We start from the raw sequence: 17,853 nt of genomic DNA, 5'->3' as shown, positions 1-17,853 counted from the left end.
GTTATCTCTCAAAACTGAGCATGTGGAGAGACGTTCATTCATCTAGCACAAAGGGAACGGGTGGCAGGAGAAACTTTTACTCTGGTTTCTCAGTCTGTTTCCTAGTGCCGGTTTGAACTTCCTGCAGTTTTCACAGTAAAACTGGGTTGGAGCTAGTACCTTCCCATATATATGTATGGAGTGGAGTTGGAAACTGAAAAGAAACTTTGTGTTCCCAACAAGCTAGTTGAAGGACGGCTTTCACACACACTTATCTCTCAAAACTGAGCATGTGGAGAGAAGTTCGTTCATCTAGCACAAAGGGAACAGGTTGCTGGGGAAACTTTTACTCTGGTTTCTCAGTCTGTTTCCTAGTGCCGGTTTGAAGTTCCTGTAGTTTTCACTGTAAAACCGAGTTGGAGCTAGTACTTCCCATATATATGCATGGAGTGGAGTTGGAAACTGAAAAGAAACTTTGTGTTCCCAACAAGCTAGTTGAAGGACGGCTTTCACACACACATAACTCTCAAAATTGAGCATGTGGAGAGACGTTCGTTCATCTAGCACAAAGTGAACGGGTTGCAGGAGAAACTTTTACTCAGATTTCTCAGTCTGTTTCCTAGTACCGGTTTGATGTTCCTGCAGTTTTCACTGTAAAACAGAGTTCGAGCTAGTACCGTCCCAAATATATGTATGGAGTGGAATTTGCAACTGAAAAGAAACTTCGTGTTCCCAACAAGCTAGTTGAAGGACGGCTTTCAGACACAATTATCTCTCAGAACTGAGCATGTGGAGAGACGTTCGTTCATTTAGCACATAGGGAACTGTTGCAGGAGAAACTTTTACTCAGGTTTCTCAGTCTGTTTCTTGGTGCCGGTTTGAAGTTCCTGCAGATTTCACTGTAAAACCGAGTTGGAGCTAGTACCTTCCCATATATATTTATGGAGTGGAGTTTGCAAATGAAAAGAAACTTTTTGTTCCCAACAAGAAATTTGAAGGACGGCTTTCACACACAATTATCACTCAGAACTGAGCATGTGGAGAGACGATCGTTCATCTAGCACAAAGGGAACGGGTTGCAGGAGAAACTTTTACTCTGGTTTCTCAGTCTGTTTCCTAGTGCCCGATTGAAGTTCCTGCAATTTTCACTGTAAAACCGAGTTCGAGCTAGTACCTTCCCATATATATGTATGGAATGGAGTTTGCAACTGAAAAGAAACTTTGTGTTCCCAACAAGCTAGTTGAAGTACGGCTTTCACAAACAATTATCTCTCAGAACTGAGCATGTGGAGAGACGTTCGTTCATCTAGCACAAAGGGAACGGTTTGCAGGAGAAACTTTTACTCTGGTTTCTCAGTCGTTTCCTAGTGCCGGTTTGAATTCCTGCAGTTTTCACTGTAAAACCGAGTTCGAGCTAGTACCTTCCCATATATATTTATGGAGTGGTGTTGGAAACTGAAAAGAAACTTTGTGTTCCCAACAAGCTAGTTGAAGGACGGCTTTCACACACACATATCTCTCAAAACTGAACATGTGGGGAGACTTTCGTTCATCTAGCATAATGGGAACGGGATGCAGGAGAAACTTTTACTCTATATTCTCAGTCTGTTTCCTAGTGCCGGTTTGAAGTTCCTGCAGTTTTCACTGTAAAACCGAGTTCTAGGTAGTACCTTCCCATATATATGTATGGAGTGGAGTTGGAAACTGAAAAGAAAGTTTGTGTTCCCAACAAGCTAGTTGAAGGACGGCTTTCACACACACTTATCTCTCAAAACTGAGCATGTGGAGAGACGTTCGTTCATCTAGCACAAAGTGAACGGGATGAAGGAGAAAGTTTTACTCTGGTTTCTCAGTCTGTTTCCTAGTGCCGGTTTGAACTTCCTGCAGTTTTCACTGTAAAACTGAGTTGGAGCTAGTACCTTCCCATATATATGTATGGAGTGGAGTTGGAAACTGGAAAGAAACTTTGTGTTCCCAACAAGCTAGTTGAAGGACGACTTTAACACACTCTTATCTCTCAAACTGAGCATGTGGAGAGACGTTCTTACATCTATCACAAAGGGAACGGGTTGCAGGAGAAACTTTCTCTCTGGTTTCTTTGTCTGTTTCCTAGTGCCTGTTTGAAGTTCCTGCAGTTTTCAGTGTAAAACCGTGTTGGAACTAGTACCATCCCGTATGTATGTATGGAGTGGAGTTGGAAACTGAAAAGAAACTATGTGTTCCGAACAAGCAAGTTGAAGGTCGGCTTTCACACACAATTATCTCTCAAAACTGAGCATGTGGAGAGACGTTCGTTCATCTAGCACAAAGGGAACGGGTTGCAGTAGAAACTTTTATTCTGGTTTCTCAGTCTGTTTCCTAGTGTCGGTTTGAACTTCCTGCAGTTTTCACTGTAAAACCGAGTTGGAGCTAGTACATTCCCATATATATCTACGGAGTGGAGTTGGAAACTGAAAAGAATCTTTGTGTTCCCAACAAGCTAGTTGAAGGAAGGCATACACACACAATTATCTCTCAAACTGAGCATGTGGAGAGATGTTCTTACATCTAGCACAAAGGGAACGGGTTGCAGGAGAAACTTTCTCTCTGGTTTCTTAGTCTGTTTCGTAGTGCCGGTTTGAACTTCCTGCAGTTTTCACTGTAAAACCGAGTTGGAGCTAGTACCTTCCCATATATATGTATGGGTTGGAGGTGGGAACTGAAAAGAAACTTTGTGTTCCATACAAGCTAGTTGAAGGACGGCTTTCACACACACATATGTCTCAAAACTGAGCATGTGGAGAGACGTTCGTTCATCTAGCACAAAGGGAACGGGTTGCAGGAGAAAGTTTTACTCTGTTTTCTCAGTCTGCTTCCTAGTGCCGGTTTGAAGTTCCTGCAGTTATCACTGTAAAACTGAGTTAGAGCTAATACCTTCCCTTATATATTTATGGAGTGGAGTTGGAAACTGAAAAGAAACTTTTTGTTTCCATCAAGCTAGTTGAAGAACGGCTTTCACACACAGTTATCTCTCAAAACTGAGCATGTGGAGAGACGTTCATTCATCTAGCACAAAGGGAACGGGTGGCAGGAGAAACTTTTACTCTGGTTTCTCAGTCTGTTTCCTAGTGCCGGTTTGAACTTCCTGCAGTTTTCACAGTAAAACTGGGTTGGAGCTAGTACCTTCCCATATATATGTATGGAGTGGAGTTGGAAACTGAAAAGAAACTTTGTGTTCCCAACAAGCTAGTTGAAGGACGGCTTTCACACACACTTATCTCTCAAAACTGAGCATGTGGAGAGAAGTTCGTTCATCTAGCACAAAGGGAACAGGTTGCAGGGGAAACTTTTACTCTGGTTTCTCAGTCTGTTTCCTAGTGCCGGTTTGAAGTTCCTGTAGTTTTCACTGTAAAACCGAGTTGGAGCTAGTACTTCCCATATATATGCATGGAGTGGAGTTGGAAACTGAAAAGAAACTTTGTGTTCCCAACAAGCTAGTTGAAGGACGGCTTTCACACACACATAACTCTCAAAATTGAGCATGTGGAGAGACGTTCGTTCATCTAGCACAAAGGGAACGGGTTGCAGGAGGAACTTTTACTTTGGTTCTCAGTCTGTTTCCTAGTGCCAGTTTGATGTTGCTGCAGTTTTCACTGTAAAACAGTGTTGGAGCTAGTACGTTCCCATATATATTTATGGGGTGGATTTGGAAACAGAAAAGAAACTTTGTGTTTGCAACAAGCTAGTTCAAGGACGGCTTTCACACACACTTATCTCTCAAAACTGAGCATGTGGAGAGAAGTTCGTTCATCTAGCACAAAGTGAACGGGTTGCAGGAGAAACTTTTACTCAGATTTCTCAGTCTGTTTCCTAGTACCGGTTTGATGTTCCTGCAGTTTTCACTGTAAAACAGAGTTCGAGCTAGTACCGTCCCAAATATATGTATGGAGTGGAATTTGCAACTCAAAAGAAACTTCGTGTTCCCAACAAGCTAGTTGAAGGACGGCTTTCAGACACAATTATCTCTCAGAACTGAGCATGTGGAGAGACGTTCGTTCATTTAGCACATAGGGAACTGTTGCAGGAGAAACTTTTACTCAGGTTTCTCAGTCTGTTTCTTGGTGCCGGTTTGAAGTTCCTGCAGATTTCACTGTAAAACCGAGTTGGAGCTAGTACCTTCCCATATATATGTATGGAGTGGAGTTTGCAAATGAAAAGAAACTTTGTGTTCCCAACAAGAAATTTGAAGGACGGCTTTCACACACAATTATCACTCAGAACTGAGCATGTGGAGAGACGATCTTTCATCTAGCACAAATGGAACGGGTTGCAGGAGAAACTTTTACTCTGGTTTCTCAGTCTGTTTCCTAGTGCCCGATTGAAGTTCCTGCAGTTTTCACTGTAAAACCGAGTTCGAGCTAGTACCTTCCCATATATATGTATGGAGTGGAGTTTGCAACTGAAAAGAAACTTTGTGTTCCCAACAAGCTAGTTGAAGTACGGCTTTCACAAACAATTATCTCTCAGAACTGAGCATGTGGAGAGACGTTCGTTCATCTAGCACAAAGGGAACGGGTTGCAGTAGAAACTTTTATTCTGGTTTCTCAGTCTGTTTCCTAGTGTCGGTTTGAACTTCCTGCAGTTTTCACTGTAAAACCGAGTTGGAGCTAGTAGATTCCCATATATATCTACGGAGTGGAGTTGGAAACTGAAAAGAATCTTTGTGTTCCCAACAAGCTAGTTGAAGGAAGGCATACACACACAATTATCTCTCAAACTGAGCATGTGGAGAGATGTTCTTACATCTAGCACAAAGGGAACGGGTTGCAGGAGAAACTTTCTCTCTGGTTTCTTAGTCTGTTTCGTAGTGCCGGTTTGAACTTCCTGCAGTTTTCACTGTAAAACCGAGTTGGAGCTAGTACCTTCCCATATATATGTATGGGTTGGAGGTGTGAACTGAAAAGAAACTTTGTGTTCCATACAAGCTAGTTGAAGGACGGCTTTCACACACACATATGTCTCAAAACTGAGCATGTGGAGAGACGTTCGTTCATCTAGCACAAAGGGAACGGGTTGCAGGAGAAAGTTTTACTCTGTTTTCTCAGTCTGCTTCCTAGTGCCGGTTTGAAGTTCCTGCAGTTATCACTGTAAAACTGAGTTAGAGCTAATACCTTCCCTTATATATTTATGGAGTGGAGTTGGAAACTGAAAAGAAACTTTTTGTTTCCATCAAGCTAGTTGAAGAACGGCTTTCACACACAGTTATCTCTCAAAACTGAGCATGTGGAGAGACGTTCATTCATCTAGCACAAAGGGAACGGGTGGCAGGAGAAACTTTTACTCTGGTTTCTCAGTCTGTTTCCTAGTGCCGGTTTGAACTTCCTGCAGTTTTCACAGTAAAACTGGGTTGGAGCTAGTACCTTCCCATATATATGTATGGAGTGGAGTTGGAAACTGAAAAGAAACTTTGTGTTCCCAACAAGCTAGTTGAAGGACGGCTTTCACACACACTTATCTCTCAAAACTGAGCATGTGGAGAGAAGTTCGTTCATCTAGCACAAAGGGAACAGGTTGCAGGGGAAACTTTTACTCTGGTTTCTCAGTCTGTTTCCTAGTGCCGGTTTGAAGTTCCTGTAGTTTTCACTGTAAAACCGAGTTGGAGCTAGTACTTCCCATATATATGCATGGAGTGGAGTTGGAAACTGAAAAGAAACTTTGTGTTCCCAACAAGCTAGTTGAAGGACGGCTTTCACACACACATAACTCTCAAAATTGAGCATGTGGAGAGACGTTCGTTCATCTAGCACAAAGGGAACGGGTTGCAGGAGGAACTTTTACTTTGGTTCTCAGTCTGTTTCCTAGTGCCAGTTTGATGTTGCTGCAGTTTTCACTGTAAAACAGTGTTGGAGCTAGTACGTTCCCATATATATTTATGGGGTGGATTTGGAAACAGAAAAGAAACTTTGTGTTTGCAACAAGCTAGTTCAAGGACGGCTTTCACACACACTTATCTCTCAAAACTGAGCATGTGGAGAGACGTTCGTTCATCTAGCACAAAGTGAACGGGTTGCAGGAGAAACTTTTACTCAGATTTCTCAGTCTGTTTCCTAGTACCGGTTTGATGTTCCTGCAGTTTTCACTGTAAAACAGAGTTCGAGCTAGTACCGTCCCAAATATATGTATGGAGTGGAATTTGCAACTGAAAAGAAACTTCGTGTTCCCAACAAGCTAGTTGAAGGACGGCTTTCAGACAAAATTATCTCTCAGAACTGAGCATGTGGAGAGACGTTCGTTCATTTAGCACATAGGGAACTGTTGCAGGAGAAACTTTTACTCAGGTTTCTCAGTCTGTTTCTTGGTGCCGGTTTGAAGTTCCTGCAGATTTCACTGTAAAACCGAGTTGGAGCTAGTACCTTCCCATATATATGTATGGAGTGGAGTTTGCAAATGAAAAGAAACTTTGTGTTCCCAACAAGAAATTTGAAGGACGGCTTTCACACACAATTATCACTCAGAACTGAGCATGTGGAGAGACGATCGTTCATCTAGCACAAAGGGAACGGGTTGCAGGAGAAACTTTTACTCTGGTTTCTCAGTCTGTTTCCTAGTGCCCGATTGAAGTTCCTGCAGTTTTCACTGTAAAACCGAGTTCGAGCTAGTACCTTCCCATATATATGTATGGAGTGGAGTTTGCAACTGAAAAGAAACTTTGTGTTCCCAACAAGCTAGTTGAAGTACGGCTTTCACAAACAATTATCTCTCAGAACTGAGCATGTGGAGAGACGTTCGTTCATCTAGCACAAAGGGAACGGTTTGCAGGAGAAACTTTTACTCTGGTTTCTCAGTCGTTTCCTAGTGCCGGTTTGAATTCCTGCAGTTTTCACTGTAAAACCGAGTTCGAGCTAGTACCTTCCCATATATATTTATGGAGTGGTGTTGGAAACTGAAAAGAAACTTTGTGTTCCCAACAAGCTAGTTGAAGGACGGCTTTCACACACACATATCTCTCAAAACTGAACATGTGGGGAGACTTTCGTTCATCTAGCACAATGGGAACGGGATGCAGGAGAAACTTTTACTCTATATTCTCAGTCTGTTTCCTAGTGCCGGTTTGAAGTTCCTGCAGTTTTCACTGTAAAACCGAGTTCTAGGTAGTACCTTCCCATATATATGTATGGAGTGGAGTTGGAAACTGAAAAGAAAGTTTGTGTTCCCAACAAGCTAGTTGAAGGACGGCTTTCACACTCACTTATCTCTCAAAACTGAGCAAGTGGAGAGACGATCGTTCATCTAGAACAAAGTGAACGGGTTGCAGGAGAAACTTTTTCTCAGATTTCTCAGTCTGTTTCCTAGTACCGGTTTGAATTTCCTGCAGTTTTCACTGTAAAACCGAGTTGGAGGTAGTACCTTCCCTTATATTTGTATGGAGTGGAGTAGGAAAATGAAAAGAAAATTTGTGTTCCCAACAAGCTAGTTGAATGTTGGCATTCACACACATATATCTCTCAAAACTGAGCATGTGGATAGACGATCGTTCATGTAGCACAAAGGGAACGGGTTGCAGGAGAAACTTCTACTCTGGTTTCTCAGTCTGTTTCCTAGTGCCGGTTTGAAGTTCCTGCAGTTTTCACTGTAAAACCGAGTTCGAGCTAGTACCTTCCCATATATATGTATGGAGTGGAGTTTGCAACTGAAAAGAAACTTCGTGTTCCCAACAAGCTAGTTGAAGGACGGCTTTCAGACACAATTATCTCTCATGACTGAACATGTGGAGAGACGTTCGTTCATCTAGCACAAAGGGAACGGTTGCAGGATAAACTTTGACTCTGGTTTCTCAGTCTGTTTCTTGGTGCCGGTTTGAAGTTCCTGCAGATTTCACTGTAAAACCGAGTTGGAGCTAGTACCTTCCCATATATATGTATGGAGTGGAGTTTGCAAATGAAAAGAAACTTTGTGTTCCCAACAAGCAAGTTGAAGGACGGCTTTCACACACAATTATCACTCAGAACTTAGCATGTGGAGAGACGATCGTTCATCTAGCACAAAGGGAACGGGTTGCAGGAGAAACTTTTACTCTGGTTTCTCAGTCTGTTTCCTAGTGCCCGATTGAAGTTCCTGCAGTTTTCACTGTAAAACCGACTTCGAGCTAGTACCTTCCCATATATATGTAAGGATTGGAGTTGGAAACTGAAAAGAAACTTTGTGTTCCCAACAAGCTAGTTGAAGGACGGCTTTCACACACACTTATCTCTCAAAACTGAGCATGTGGAGGGACGTTCGTTCATCAAGCACAAAGGGAACGGTTTTCAGGAGAAACTTTTACTCTGGTTTCTCAGTCGTTTCCTAGTGCCGGTTTGAAGTTCCTGCAGTTTTTACTGTAAAACCGAGTTGGAGCTAGAACCTTCCCATATATATATATGGATTGTAGTTGGAAAATGAAAAGAAACTTTGTGTTCCCAACAAGCTTTTTGAAGGAAGTTTTTCACACACACTTACCTCTCAAAACTGAGCATGTGGAGAGACGTTTGTTCATCTAGCACAAAGGGAACGGGTTGCAGGAGAAACTTTTACTCTGGTTTCTCAGTCGTTTCCTAGTGCCGGTTTGAATTCCTGCAGTTTTCACTGTAAAACCGAGTTTGAGCTAGTACCTTCCCATATATATTTATGGAGTGGTGTTGGAAAATGAAAAGAAACTTTGTGTTCCCAAAAAGCTAGTTGAATGAAGGCTTTCACACACACTATTATCTCTAAATTGAGCATGTGGAGAGACGTTCGTTCATCTAGCACAAAGTGAACGGGATGAAGGAGAAAGTTTTACTCTAATTTCTCAGTCTGTTTCCTAGTGCCGGTTTGAACTTCCTGCAGTTTTCACTGTTAAACCCAGTTGGAGCTAGTACATTCCCATATATATTTATGGGGTGGATTTGGAAACAGAAAAGAAACTTTGTGTTTGCAACAAGCTAGTTGAAGGACGGCTTTCACACTCAATTATCACTCAAAACTGAGCATGTGGAGAGACGTTCGTTCATCTAGCACAAAGGGAACGGGTTGCAGGAGAAACTTTTACTCTGGTTTCTCAGTCTGTTTCCTAGTGCCGGTTTGAAGTTCCAGCAGTTTTCACTGTAAAACCGAGTTGGAGCTAGTACCTTCCCATATGTATGTATGGAGTGGATTTGGAAAATGAAAAGAAAATATGTGTTCCCAACAAGCTAGTTGAAGGTCGGCTTTCACACAAAAATATCTCTCAAAACTGAGCATGTGGAGAGACGTTAGTTCATCTAGCACAATGGGAACGGTTTGCAGGAGAATCTTTTACTCTGGTTTCTCAGTCTGTTCCAAGTGCCGGTTGAAGTTCCTGCAGTTTTCACTGTAAAACCTAGTTGGAGCTAGTACCTTCCCATAAATATGTACGGAGTGGAGTTGGAAACTGAAAAGAAACTTTGAGTTCCCAAAAAGCTAGTTGAAGGACGGCTTTAACACACACTTATCTCTCTAAATTGAGCAGGTCGAGAGACGTTCGTTCATCTAGCACAAAGTGAACGGGTTGAAGGAGAAAGTTTTACTCTGGTTTCTCAGTCTGTTTCCTAGTGCCGGTTTGAACTTCCTGCAGTTTTCACTGTAAAACTGAGTTGGAGCTGGTACCTTCCCATATATATGTATGGATTGGAGTTGGAAACTGAAAAGAAACTTTGTGTTCCCAAGAAGCTAGTTGAAGGACGGCTTTCACACTCACTTATCACTCAAATCTGAGCATGTGGAGAGACGTTCGTTCATCTAGCACAAAGGGAACGGGTTGCAGGAGAAACTTTTACTCTGGTTTCTCAGTCTGTTTCCTAGTGCCGGTTTGATATTCTTGCAGTTTTCACTGTAAAACCGAGTTGGAGGTAGTACCTTCCCATATATATGTATGGGTTGGTGTTGGAAACTGAAAAGAAATTCTTTGTTTCCAACAAGCTATTTGAAGAATGGCTTTCACACACACTTATCTCTCAAAACTGAGCATGTGGAGAGACGATCGTTCATCTAGCACAAAGGGAACGGTTTGAAGGAGAATGTTTTACTCTGGATTCTCAGTCTGTTTCCTACTGCCGGTTTGAACATCCTGCAGTTTTCACTGTAAAACCGAGTTGGTGCTAGTACCTTCCCATATATATGTATGGAGTGGAGTTGGAAACTGAAAAGAATCTTTGTGTTCCCAACAAGCTAGTTGAAGGACGGCTTTCACACACACTTATCTCTCAAAACTGAGCATGTGGAGAGACGTTCGTTCATCTAGCACAAAGGGAACAGGTGGCACTGGAAAATTTTACTCTGGTTTCTCAGTCTGTTTCCTAGTGCCGGTTTGAAGTTCCTGCAGTTTTCACTGTAAAACCGAGTTGTAGCTAGTACATTCCCATATATATGTATGGAGTGGAGTTGGAAACTGTAAAGAAAATTTGTGTTCCCAACAAGCTATTTGAAAGACAGCTTACACACACACTTATCTCTCAAAACTGAGCATGTGCAGAGACGTTCGTTCATCTAGCACAAAAGGAACGGTTTGCAGTAGAAACTTTTACTCTGGTTTCACAGTCTGTTTCCTAGTGTCGGTTTGAACTTCCTGCAGTTTTCACTGTAAAACCGATTTGGAGCTAGTACATTCCCATATATATTTATGGGTTGGAGTTGGAAACATAAAAGAAACTTTGTGTTTGCAACAAGCTAGTTGAAGGACGGCTTTCACACACACTTATCTCTCAAAACTGAGCATGTGGAGAGACGTTCGTTCATCTAGCATAAAAGGAATGAGTTGCAGGAGAAACTTTTACTCTGGTTTCTCAGTCTGTTCCAAGTGCCGGTTGAAGTTCCTGCAGTTTTCTATGTAAAACGTAGTTGGAGCTAGTACCTTCCCATATATATGTATGGAGTGGATTTGGAAACTGAAAAGAAACTATGAGTTCCCAAAAAGCTAGTTGAAGGACGGCTTTCACACACACTTATCTCTCTACACTTAGCATGTGGAGAGACGTTCGTTCATATAGCACAAAGTGAACGGGTTGAAGGAGAAAGTTTTTCTCTGGTTTCTCAGTCTGTTTCCTAGTGCCGGTTTGAACTTCCTGCAGTTTTCACTGTAAAGCTGAGTTGGAGCTAGTACCTTCCCATATATATGTATGGAGTGGTGTTGGAAACTGAAAAGAAACTTTTTGTTTGCAACAAGCTAGTTGAAGGACGGCTTTCACACACACTTATCTCTCAAAACTGAGCATGTGGAGAGACGTTCGTTCATCTAGCACAAAAGGAATGAGTTGCAGGAGAAACTTTTACTCTGGTTTCTATGTCTGTTCCAAGTGCTGGTTGAAGTTCCTGCAGTTTTCACTGTAAAACTTAGTTGAAGCTAGTACTTTCCCATATATATGTATGGAGTGGAGTTGGAAACTGAAAAGAAACTTTGTGTTCCCAAAAAGCAAGTTGAAGGACGGCTTTCACACACACTTATATCTCAAAACTGAGCATGTGGAGAGACGTTCGTTCATCTAGCACAAAGTGAACGGGATGAAGGAGAAAGTTTTACTCTAGTTTCTCAGTCTGTTTCCTAGTGCCGGTTTGAACTTCCTGCAGTTTTCACTGTAAAACTGAGTTGGAGCTAGTACCTTCCCATATATATGTATGGAGTGGAGGTGGAAACTGAAAAGAAACTTTGTGTTCCCAACAAGCTAGTTGAAGGACGACTTTAACACACTCTTATCTCTCAAACTGAGCATGTGGAGAGACGTTCTTACATCTATCACAAAGGGAACGGGTTGCAGGAGAAACTTTCTCTCTGGTTTCTTAGTCTGTTTCGTAGTGCAGGTTTGAACTTCCTGCAGTTTTCACTGTAAAACCGAGTTGGAGCTAGTACCTTCCCATATATATGTATGGGTTGGAGGTGGGAACTGAAAAGAAACTTTGTGTTCCATACAAGCTAGTTGAAGGACGGATTTCACACACACATATGTCTCAAAACTAAGCATGTGGAGAGACGTTCGTTCATCTAGCACAAAGGGAACGGGTTGCAGGAGAAAGTTTTACTCTGTTTTCTCAGTCTGCTTCCTAGTGCCGGTTTGAAGTTCCTGCAGTTATCACTGTAAAACTGAGTTAGAGCTAATACCTTCCCTTATATATTTATGGAGTGGAGTTGGAAACTGAAAAGAAACTTTTTGTTTCCATCAAGCTAGTTGAAGAACGGCTTTCACACACACTTATCTCTCAAAACTGAGCATGTGGAGAGACGTTCATTCATCTAGCAAAAAGGGAACGGGTTGCAGGAGAAACTTTTATTCTGGTTTCTCAGTCTGTTTCCTAGTGCCGGTTTGAACTTCCTGCAGTTTTCACAGTAAAACTGGGTTGGAGCTAGTACCTTCCCATATATATGTATGGAGTGGAGTTGGAAACTGAAAAGAAACTTTGTGTTCCCAACAAGCTAGTTGAAGGACGGCTTTCACACACACTTATCTCTCAAAACTGAGCATGTGGAGAGAAGTTCGTTCATCTAGCACAAAGGGAACAGGTTGCAGGGGAAACTTTTACTCTGGTTTCTCAGTCTGTTTCCTAGTGCCGGTTTGAAGTTCCTGTAGTTTTCACTGTAAAACCGAGTTGGAGCTAGTACATCCCATATATATGCATGGAGTGGAGTTGGAAACTGAAAAGAAACTTTGTGTTCCCAACAAGCTAGTTGAAGGACGGCTTTCACACACACATAACTCTCAAAATTGAGCATGTGGAGAGACGTTCGTTCATCTAGCACAAAGGGAACGGGTTGCAGGAGGAACTTTTACTTTGGTTTCTCAGTCTGTTTCCTAGTGCCAGTTTGATGTTGCTGCAGTTTTCACTGTAAAACAGTGTTGGAGCTAGTACGTTCCCATATATATTTATGGGGTGGATTTGGAAACAGAAAAGAAACTTTGTGTTTGCAACAAGCTAGTTCAAGGACGGCTTTCACACACACTTATCTCTCAAAACTGAGCATGTGGAGAGACGTTCGTTCATCTAGCACAAATGGAACGGGTTGCAGGAGAAACTTTTACTCTGGTTTCTCAGTCTGTTCCAAGTGCCGGTTGAAGTTCCTGCAGTTTTCACTGTAAAACCTAGTTGGAGCTAGTACTTTCCGATATATATGTATGGAGTGGAGTTGGAAACTGAAAAGAAACTATGTGTTCCCAAAAAGCTAGTTGAATGACGGCTTTCACACACACTATTATCTCTATATTGAGCATGTGGAGAGACGTTCGTTCATCTAGCACAAAGTGAACGGGATGAAGGAGAAAGTTTTACTCTAATTTCTCAGTCTGTTTCCTAGTGCCGGTTTGAACTTCCTGCAGTTTTCACTGTAAAACCGAGTTGGAGCATGTACCTTCCCATATAAATGTATGGATTGGATTTGGAAACTGAAAAGTAACTTTGTGTTCCCAACAAGCTAGTTGAAGGACGGCTTTCACACACACTTATCTCTCAAAATGGAGCATGTGGAGAGACGTTCGTTCATCTAGCATAAAGGGAACAGGTGGCAGGGGAAACTTTTACTCTGTTTTCTCAGTCTGTTTCCTAGTGCCGGTTGGAAGTTCCTGCAGTTTTCACTGTAAAACCGATTTGGAGCTAGTACCTTCCCATATATATGTATGGAGTGGAGTTGGAAACTGAAAAGAAATTTTGTGTTCCCAACAAGGTAGTTGAAGGACGGCTTTCACACATACATAACTCTCAAAAATGAGCATGTGGAGAGACGTTCGTTCATCTAGCAAAAATGGAATGGGTTGCAGGAGAACCTTTTACTCTGGTTTCTCAGTCTGTTTCCTAGTGCCAGTTTGAAGTTCCTGCAGTTTTCACCATAAAACCGAGTTGGAGCTAGTACCTTCCCATATATATGTATGGAGTGGAGTTGGAAACTGAAAAGAAACTTTGTGTTCCCAACAAGCTAGTTGAAGGACGGCTTTCACACACACATATCTCTGAAAACTGAGCATGTGGAGAGACGTTCGTTCATCTAGCACAAATGGAACGGGTAGCAGGCGTAACTTTCACTGTGGTTTCTCAGTCTGTTCCAAGTGCCGGTTGAAGTTCCTGCAGTTTTCACTGTAAAACCTAGTTGGAGCTCGTACCTTCCCATATATATGTATGGAGTGGAGTTGGAAACTGAAAAGAAACTTTGTGTTCCCAACAAACTAGTTGAAGGTCGGCTTTCACACACACTTATCTCTCAAAACTGAGCATGTGGAGAGACGTTCGTTCATCTAGCACAAAGGGAACAGGTTGCAGGAGAAACTTTTACTCTATTTTCTCAGTCTGTTTCCTAGTGCCGGTTTGAAATTCCTGCATTATTCACTGTAAAACCGAGTTGGAGCAAGTACCTTCCAATATAAATTTATGGAGTGGAGTTTGAAACTGAAAAGAAACTTTGTGTTCCCAACCAGCTAGTTGAAGGACGGCTTTCAAACACACATATCTCTGAAAACTGAGCATGTGGAGAGACGTTCGTTCATCTAGCACAAAGGGAACGGTTTGCAGGAGAAACTTTTACTGTGGTTTCTCAGTCTGTTACAAGTGCCGGTTGAAGTTCTTGCAGTTTTCACTGTAAAACCTAGTTGGAGCTAGTACCTTCCCATATATATGTATGGAATGGAGATGGAAACTGAAAAGAAACTTTGTGTTCCCAACAAGCTATTTGAAGGACGGCTTTCACACACACTTATCTCTCAAAACTGAGCATGTGGAGAGACTTTCGTACATCTAGCAAAAATGGAATGGGTTGCAGGAGAAACTTTTACTCTGGTTTCTCAGTCTGTTTCCTAGTGCCGGGTTGAACTTCCTGCAGTTTTCAATGTAAAACCTAGTTGGAGCTAGTACCTTCCCATATATATTTATGGAGTGGAGTAGGAAACTGAAAAGAAATTTTTGTTTCAAACAAGCTAGTTGAAGGACGGTTTTCACACACACTAATCTCTCAAAACTGAGCATGTGGAGAGACGTTCGTTCATCTAGCACAAAGGGATCAGGTTGAAGTTGAAAGTTTTATTCTGGTTTCTCAGTCTGTTTCCTAGTGCCGGTTTGAACTTCCTGAAGTTTTCACTGTAAAACCTAGTTGGAGCTAGTATATTCCCATATAAATTTATGGAGTGGAGTTGGAAACTGAAAAATAACTTTGTGTTCCCAACAAGCTAGTTGAAGGACGGCTTTCACACACACTTATCTCTCAAAACTGAGCATGTGGAGAGACGTTCGTTCATCTAGCACAAAGGGAACAGGTTACAGGGGAAATTTTTACTCTGGTTTCTCAGTCTGTTTCCTAGTGCCGGTTTAAAGTTCCTGCACTTTTCACTGTAAAACCGAGTTGGAGCTTGTACCTTCCCATATATATGTATGGAGTGGAGTTGGAAAAGGAAAAGAACTTTGTGTTCCCAAAAAGGTGGTTGAAGGACGGCTTTCACACACACTTTACTCTCAAATCTGAGCATGTGGAGAGACGTTCGTTCATCTAGCACAAAGGGAACGGGTTGAAGGAGAAACTTTTACTCTGGTTTCTCAGTCTGTTTCCTAGTGCCGGTGAACTTCCTGCAGTTTTCACTGTAAACCCGAGTTGGAGCTAGAACCTTCCCACATATATTTATGGGGTGGAGTAGGAATCTGAAAAGAAATTTTTTATTTCCAACAAGCTAGTTGAAGGACGGCTTTCACACACATTTATCTCTCAAAACTGAGCATGTGGAGAGACGTTCGTTCATCTAGCACAAAGGGAAAGGGTTGCATGGGAAACTTTTACTCTGGTTTCTCAATCTGTTTCCTACTGCCGTTTTGAAGTTCCTGCATTTTTCACTGTAAAACCTAGTTGGAGCTAGTACCTTCTCTTATATATGTATGGATTGGAGTTTGCAACTGAAAAGAAACTTTGTGTTCCCAACAAGCTAGTTGAAGGACGGCTTTCACACACACTTATCTCTCAAAACTGAGCATGTGGAGAGACGTTCGTTCATCTAGCACAAAAGGAATGAGTTGCAGGAGAAACTTTTACTCTGGTTTCTCAGTCTGTTCCAAGTGCTGGTTGAAGTTCCTGCAGTTTTCACTGTAAAACCTAGTTGGAGCTAGTACTTTCCCATATATATGTATGGAGTGGAGTTGGAAACTGAAAAGAAACTTTGTGTTCCCGAAAAGCAAGTTGAAGGACGGCTTTCACACACACTTATATCTCAAAACTGAGCATGTGGAGAGACGTTCGTTCATCTAGCACAAAGTGAACGGGATGAAGGAGAAAGTTTTACTCTTGTTTCTCAGTCTGTTTCCTAGTGCCGGTTTGAACTTCCTGCAGTTTTCACTGTAAAACTGAGTTGGAGCTAGTTCCTACCCATATATATTTATGGAGTGGAGTTGGAAACTGAAAAGAAACTTTGTGTTCCCAACAAGCTAGTTGAAGGACGACTCTAACACACTCTTATCTCTCAAACTGGGCATGTGGAGAGACGTTCTTACATCTATCACAAAGGGAACGGGTTGCAGGAGAAACTTTCTCTCAGGTTTCTTTGTCTGTTTCCTAGTGCCTGTTTGAAGTTCCTGCAGTTTTCAGTGTAAAACCGTGTTGGAACTAGTACCATCCCGTATGTATGTATGGAGTGGAGTTGGAAACTGAAAAGAATCTATGTGTTCCGAACAAGCAAGTTGCAGGTCGGCTTTCACACACAATTATCTCTCAAAACTGAGCATGTTGAGAGACGTTCGTTCATCTAGCACAAAGGGAACGGGTTGCAGTAGAAACTTTTATTCTGGTTTCTCAGTCTGTTTCCTAGTGTCCGTTTGAACTTCCAGCAATTTTCACTGTAAAACCGAGTTGGAGCTAGTACATTCCCATATATATCTACGGAGTGGAGTTGGAAACTGAAAAGAAACTTTGTGTTCCCAACAAGCTAGTTGAAGGAAGGCATACACACACAATTATCTCTCAAACTGAGCATGTGGAGAGACGTTCTTACATCTAGCACAAAGGGAACGGGTTGCAGGAGAAACTTTCTCTCTGGTTTCTTAGTCTGTTTCGTAGTGCCGGTTTGAACTTCCTGCAGTTTTCACTGTAAAACCGAGTTGGAGCTAGTACCTTCCCATATATATGTATGGGTTGGAGGTGGAAACTGAAAAGAAACTTTGTGTTCCATACAAGCTATTTGAAGGACGACTTTCACACACACATATGTCTCAAAACTGAGCATGTGGAGAGACGTTCGTTCATCTAGCACAAAGGGAACGGGTTGCAGGAGAAAGTTTTACTCTGTTTTCTCAGTCTGCTTCCTAGTGCCGGTTTGAAGTTCCTGCAGTTATCACTGTAAAATTGAGTTAGAGCTAATATCTTCCCATATATATTTATGGAGTGGAGTTGGAAACTGAAAAGAAACTTTTTGTTTCCAACAAGCTAGTTGAAGAACGGCTTTCACACACACTTATCTCTCAAAACTGAGCATGTGGAGAGACGTTCATTCATCTAGCACAAAGGGAACGGGTTGCAGGAGAAACTTTTACTCTGGTTTCTCAGTCTGTTTCCTAGTGCCGGTTTTAAGTTCCTGCAGTTTTCACTGTAAAACAGATTTAGAGCTAGTACCTTCCCATATATATGTATGGAGTGGAGTTGGAAACTGAAAAGAAATTTTGTGTTCCCAACAAGGTAGTTGAAGTACGGCTTTCACACATACATAACTCTCAAAAATGAGCATGAGGAGAGACGTTCGTTCATCTAGCAAAAATGGAATGGGTTGCAGGAGAACCTTTTACTCTGGTTTCTCAGTCTGTTTCCTAGTGCCAGTTTGAAGTTCCTGCAGTTTTCACTGTAAAACCGAGTTGGAGCATGTACCTTCCCATATAAATGTATGGATTGGAGTTGGAAACTGAAAAGAAACTTTGTGTTCC

The sequence above is a fragment of the Camelus dromedarius genome, chromosome 35, assembly GCF_036321535.1.
Source record: "Camelus dromedarius isolate mCamDro1 chromosome 35, mCamDro1.pat, whole genome shotgun sequence".
Classification (NCBI taxonomy): Eukaryota; Metazoa; Chordata; class Mammalia; order Artiodactyla; family Camelidae; genus Camelus; species Camelus dromedarius.
This window is presented reverse-complemented; position numbering follows the sequence as displayed.